The 6,847-nt window shown below is 39.2% G+C and overlaps 1 long non-coding RNA gene across 1 annotated transcript; it reads right to left on the reverse strand.

Annotated features, from left to right (window-relative positions):
• Positions 1–2,681: 2,681 nt before the first annotated feature.
• LOC147607054 (uncharacterized) lies at positions 2,682–3,829 on the reverse strand. Its single transcript, XR_015264837.1, has 2 exons — positions 3,454–3,829; positions 2,682–3,344 (listed from the first exon to the last, which is right to left on the reverse strand). It is a non-coding gene; the product is annotated as an uncharacterized LOC147607054 (long non-coding RNA).
• Positions 3,830–6,847: the final 3,018 nt, after the last annotated feature.

The following is a 6,847-nucleotide window of genomic DNA, read 5'->3' on the forward strand; positions in this document are numbered from 1 at the left end:
TTTCCTAATGTGACACTTTCTTCTACATAAGCTATAAAAGTAGTGTGTTTTGCTACTTGTGAAGCAGTATGGATGAGGAGGATTTTAGTGGACATGGGAGTTTAGATTAGTTGGACTACAACCTTGTAATGCCACAACCAAAGTTACATGGCTATTGCCAAGAACCCTGTGTTTCATGTTCGAATGAAGCACATAAATATTCAGTATCATTATGTGTGAGAGCTGATTGAGGATGAGATAGTGGGAACATCGTCACAAGACTCTTGGAAAGGACCGGCTCACTTAGCATCTTCATTGACTTTGGCATTGGGCCAAGAACATAATCTATCTTCGGGCATACATTGAGGGAGGTTGTTAGGATACGCTCAATGCCAACCTCTCAGAATGTATCTCACATAAATGTTTGGTGCACATTTGTAAAGGACCCATTGTGAGAAGAAGCATTGCACGTGTCTTTGGTGGTAACCCCAACTTAGATGTTAATGGGGTCATTATTGTGACCATTGATGGTAGAAGATGGTTAGGGGTTCAAGTGTTAGCTGGGACCTAGGTGTTAGCCATGGCTTGGAAGTTCCCAAGGGGACCAACAACCCCCGGGTCCAAGGGTGGAAGTTCTTGGCCCAATAGTATGAGTTCATTATTAGTGGGTGATGGGGTGGTTGGTTGGCTTGGTTGAGTTGAGGATGGTGACCATGTCTATGTTGTGTAACCATTCACATTGTGTCCGCGCCTACCAAACTATAGCACTAAATATAGTCGTAGTTAGCTAAGGTATCCAATGCTTATGAGTATCCACACACATAGTACATCCAACGTCCATCTAGATTGCCATCTACGACATCATCATCACATTGAATCTATCTCATAATTTTAAATTCTTTCCATTTTCTATCTATCACATTGTCTGTTGCCCTTTGTTTTGCTATCTATCTTTTCACTCTACTATATTCTTAAATGATTGTCATTAACTTCTTTGTTGTTTTTTATAATAAATCTAGAGGACTATTTTTCCTTATATTGGACTTCCTTTATACTACATCTTGATATTGACAAAGTGGCTTCATCATCAATGTCTCTATAATCATAGATAACTCTATCGTTTACTATGACTACTCCTTGAAAGGAATCATCCAATGTAGTGCAAACTTCCACTTTCTCCATCCTCTAGATATCTCTCCAAATCTTCCCATTCAGAACTTACTAATATATAGTATTTTATAAGACCACTATAGATAATACTTTTTTATAACCCTTTTTTGTTGTGGTTTTATATCACATGGACATACCTTGCCTCATTTACTACAATTTAAGTATAATGTGACGGATTCGAAACTAGGTTTCACCTCGAACTCGTTAAATTATCTAATTCTTCGATGAATTTAAATTTCATCTTCTCAAGTCTGGAAAGTCATTCATGATGTGTTGCTTATTTTTGGACCAATGCTCGAATAAGGTCCTTTGGGTTAAAATCTTTCAAGTGTGGAGAACCTTATGTAATGTGGAGAGAGAGAGAGAGAGAGAGAGAGAGAGAGTAGACCATGCATAAAACAAAGGTGCATGGTCCATTACTATTGGAGTGAAAAATTTGATATTATTGCTTTGCTATAAGTATCAAGTCTACCTTTTTTAACATAGCCAAACTAGTGTTGCTTATGAACACAACAAGTGTCCCTAAACAACAAATAGTGTCATTGAGAAGCATAATCTTATATAAAAGTTTTGCATTGAAGCAATCAAACATGTGCTGCTTGGGGCTACTATTTTGACGCTAGGAGTGATGGTTATTAATTAGTGGAGACAATAGCCTAGGATCCTCTTTGGGAGATAAGAATAAAGAGGCTAGGGTATCTTTTAGTTTGATGCTTACCCCTCCTTTGATGTACCTAGATGAATCAAGGAACATGCCCAAATTCACCTTGTAAGAAAGTGCAATTTATAACCTCATGTTAATCATCCACCACACAATAAACCATCAGCTCCGTCATGCATAGCATGGACAAGATACTATAACATCCCAAGTAACATCATCAATGCCCAATAGTGGGTGTAGAACTTGGCATCAATACCCCCCCCCTCCCTCCCTTTGCACCCACACACATACAAAAGAGCATACATTCTTATAAAGGTTTGTAAGCTGTAGAGCTTTGGAGATGCAAAGCACACTCATCCATAATGAAGCCTAGCATTTAGGACCATAACAAATAGAAAGTATTACTACAACAAGGCAGTTGATGGCATATGCTCCACTAAAGAAAGAATCAACACAATATCATCTAGGGCCAGCGTGATAGTCCTTCACAATGTGAAAATTGCATGTCCACTAATAAAACGTAAAAATATCATGATAATTTAGTAATCTCAAAATAAATAATAACGAGTGCCATAATCAATTTGAGGCATATTAGGTAATAATGTTCCTTTTGGATCCAAATTTATCCATGCTAAAGAAAGACACACCTCAACCAGCGTGCGTGTGAGAGAGAGAGAGAATATGTTAAGAGGTTAAACTTCTCGACTTCCAACCCTCCATTCCCATCAAAATCACAACCACAATCTCAACAAAAAACCTCAACTTCAACCACCACAATCTCAATCACAACCTCAACCATAACCACCATCTCTTTTACTTAGTGAAATGTGAGTAAACTTTGCTATACAGTATGACATTTATACCTCAAGACTTTTCCAGAAATTAAGGCAGGCTAATTTTCTTCTTTAAATCGGAATTAGATCTGCAAAAGTGGTTGGACGGCATAGCAAATTTCAGTAGATAAAGATCTTTTCACTGTACCCTGTGATGGAATTGATGACACCCTACACCCATGAAGCTTGCGGAGGGCTTCAAAGCCCACTTCAGCCTTCAAAGAACCTTTGAAAACAGGATCTCATTGAACCTGTGGCCTTCTAATTCTGAAGTCCCTTGGCAACACCGTGTTACAGTACAAGCAACAACCTCCATCACTGGCCGTTGCATAATCAATACATACCTCCAGAACAAGTTCACATGGAAAAGAACGTCCAGCATTCAAAACTCATCAGAGAAACACTTGTATGATAGGCTATGCCAATATCCCTACAATTCTGTATATGTTCTTCCGTTCGGGAACAGGTTACACAATCGGGCAATGAGACATCAGAAAGGACTAATTCTGGAGATTAGCTCAAGGTTAGTGGTTGGATTACACGAATTTGAACCAAGTTGTGGCTAAGAAATATGGGGAGATCTTGCAAAATCCTTACGGGCAGCAGGCTAGGACTAGGGTTTCAAGGCCGTGTAGATCCCCATGACTTGGGCCCCCGCCCATCTTGCTGCCAGTGGCCGTACAGCTCTCTCTGTCAGGATCCTGCATAAATTCTCCATGGTCAATAGGAGGACTGGAACACGAGACACTGCCACAACAGTATGACGGAACACGCCGGAACTACTGCCGGAACGAAAGGACGGGGCGTTACCTGGAGATTACGTTGGGAGTTCTTGATCTGCAGACTGCGGCTTCCACTGCAACTGCTGCTGGTCGCTGGGAAGTCGAACATACTGAGGGCGTTGGTCTCGAAGCCACAGAGAGCTCCAGCGCCTGCTGTTACGAGCCCCGCAAAGGAGCCGAAGGCAGCCATTGAAAAGCGGCCACACAGATGGAAGAACGGTTGCAGGCAGGGATCGCGAAAGCGGGTGGGGCGACGGGAGAGAGAGAGAGACTCAGAGAGGGATTCTGTGCGAAAGAGGTGGGCAAGAGGAAGACTCTGAGAGAGAGAGAGAGAGAGAGAGAGAGAGAGGGCAGAGGACAACAGCTCCAACAGTTCTGACGGACTCTGTGGTAGCAAACGGGTCACATGTTATAAATTATAACTCATTGTGACCTGGAGTCTGCTCGTTCCAGACCACTTGTCATGTTTTCATTGGCTGTTCTCAATCTGATTTTAAGTCGGTTTTCTGCCACGCGCTCTCCTCTAATTGGCTGCCTCGTATCTGATTGCCATTACCCTCCCCCAAGTTGCCCCTCGGATATTATTTGTACGTTTCACTCTCCTCCTCTCTTTTTCTTACTTTTTATTTTATTTTTTGCTTTATTATTATTTTTTTACTTTTATATATCTAGGACTTGTGTGACATCACATTTGATGTTAACTCATGCATGTTGATGTGAAATAAAATACATTTTTTTCCCATAAATTAACACCAACAAATTGAATGTGGGGTTGTAAAATGAGGGCGAGAAATGAGAACTTGTGGGTCTCTCCTACTACGAGATGGGCCAAAGTCAAAAAAAAACATGTGCACCAACTCAAAGCACTTCCATGTACAAAATATCTAGCATCTAGAAGAGTGGTGGAGAGTTGTTCACTTTCTCTATTTCATTATGTCCGTCGGTGTATTGAAAGAAATGCCCACAAAAAGGTGTATCTCTTTTCAAGAGAGGACAATATACTTGCCAGTAAAAAAAGACACATTGCTTCAACTTTAAACTATACATCACACTGTCACAAACGAGAGAGAGAGAGAGAGAGAGAGAGAGAGAGAGAGAGAGAGAGAGAGAGAGAGAGAGAGAGAGAGAGAGAGAGAGAGCTTCATTCCTCTTCCCCCTCATTGTCTTCTCCAAACCACCACACCTCATTCTCTCCCCCTTGTTCTCTCCCTAGCCTTTTGTTAAAGGCTCTACATTCATGACACCTCCAACGTGTGCAAATCAAAGGGAACGAACACAAATGAGAAAGAAAACACAAATGTCGTATAAGTGAAGGAGTAGAGAGCCGGTCTCATAGTTACATGTGCATTTGCTAGTTCATTTGAATCTCTCACGACTCAAGGAGGTTCAACATTCTTTGCATGCCTTATTAATGACGCATATAACATGACCAACACCATGCTTATTGATGACACACCTAAAACAATAACAATTTCTAACACAATTTATGAGTATGAGACATCAAAATTTAATTTTAGGAGTAACTTACAAATTGACAACATGATAGAAATAGATGGAGATAGATACGTAGAAAGCAGGCATCAAGACAACCTTCCACCACACCAAGATAATTAACCTCGTGTTTCTCTTATGGCACTCTTGCAACTTCCATCTACTATGAATACATGTTGGATTTGTCACCATATATCCCACCTTGCTAGCCTCCACTAGCCACTATTGGACACATTAGGGGGGCATTGATTCCCCATTCCTAGCATATGTATGAATGTTGAGCTTTTAATGTGAGGCATGTGTGTGGTGTGTATGAAGGAGATATTAGATCTTATTTTGTTGGTCCTAATCTTGATCCTAATCAACATACAAGTAATCAAGAAATTGATTACTTGTATGTGTGTGTATGAAGGAGATAATAGATCTTATTGTTGGTCCTAATCCTAATCAACATACAAGTAATCAAGAAATTGACTAGATTAGAGTCATATTTTTTTTAATAAATAAAGCTTGTCATATTATGATAATCCCTCTCTTTATGCCTTATCTTAAATCTCTTCCATAAATCATCTTCTTCTACACAACCCTCTTTACATCCTAATTAGGGTATCCAACTTAATATAAACTACATAAAGTTGAACTTTCAATGAACATGGATACAATTGGGCCTCATAGGCTTTACCATCAATAAACATCACAATCACCCTACAAGTGTGCACATGAGATGGCCTCATTAGCCACTAGTATATCTATTAGGATCACACTACCATTAATAGAAATCACAATCACCCTACTAGTGTGCAAACGACATGGCCTCATTAACCACTAGTATATATTAGGATCACGCTTTCACCCACTTGTTTTAGTCAACACCATTAATCAGTTCAATGTTATTAGGATCACGCTTTCACCCACTTGTTTTAGTCAACACCATTAATCAGTTCAATGTTATTTCACTATCTTGATAGATGTCCAAGAGATAGCCATATGGTGGTCTACTAGGTTGTTGCAAGTTAGCCATTATCTTTGCACATAACCATGTGTAAACCCTAGAGTGGCATGCTGTCATTTTAGTATCTTGATAGATGTCCAAGAGATAGCCAAACGGTGGTCTAGTCGGTTGATTACACCTAGATATAACCAACACCCTCTAGATAAGCTAAGGTCTCTAGAGGTAGAGGAAACCTGATCAATTATACCAATTTTAAATATATGCCTGCTACTACTAAGCTAGTACAAAGAGCTCAAAGAGGTATAGATAAGCCAAGGCTCTCTAAGAAGGATTGTCAAAGAAAACCTTGCCCCTAAACATGCATATCAATGATAGGTGGTAATAAAGGCACAAAATAAAATAATGGACTTGAAGAACAGCTCAAGCAAAAATCAATGGAGATCAAAGTCAAGAAGAGTTATGGTGGTATAAAATGTTAGATCCATGACTTGAAGTTACTACTACAAAAAGAGGAGCACTTGATGCTCAATGGACTATTTTTATCATTGTTGGCAATCACTAGGTTAGTGGTGGTGGTCACTATTACTAACAATTTTCATGATGATAATGATGTTACCACTATGGGAAGCTAGCTAGTCACACCAATCTCATAGGTTCAGCTATTGATATTATTGTAGTGATTGTTATTGGTTGGCTAGCAAGCCTTCTACTTCGTGTTATAATACAACATAAGCTTTCAAGAATTTTTTTTGTTGGCTACTAAAATTTACGAATACTTTGAGTACAAAAGGTTAGTTAAGTCCAATTTTTTAAGGATTGTGTTGGAAGTATTTCATCTAATAGTAACTATGGTGTGGTAATACTTGAAGTTGCTAAGCTATCCAAGATTAAATTTCTATAAGTAAGCATATGTGGATAAATAGGTAATGTTAATTGAGATTAAAGCTTAATATATAATTAGGTAATATTAAAGCACAAC

Source organism: Cibotium barometz, chromosome 56, assembly GCF_041138505.1.
Source record: "Cibotium barometz isolate CiBa-2024 chromosome 56, ASM4113850v1, whole genome shotgun sequence".
Lineage (NCBI taxonomy): Eukaryota > Viridiplantae > Streptophyta > Polypodiopsida > Cyatheales > Cibotiaceae > Cibotium > Cibotium barometz.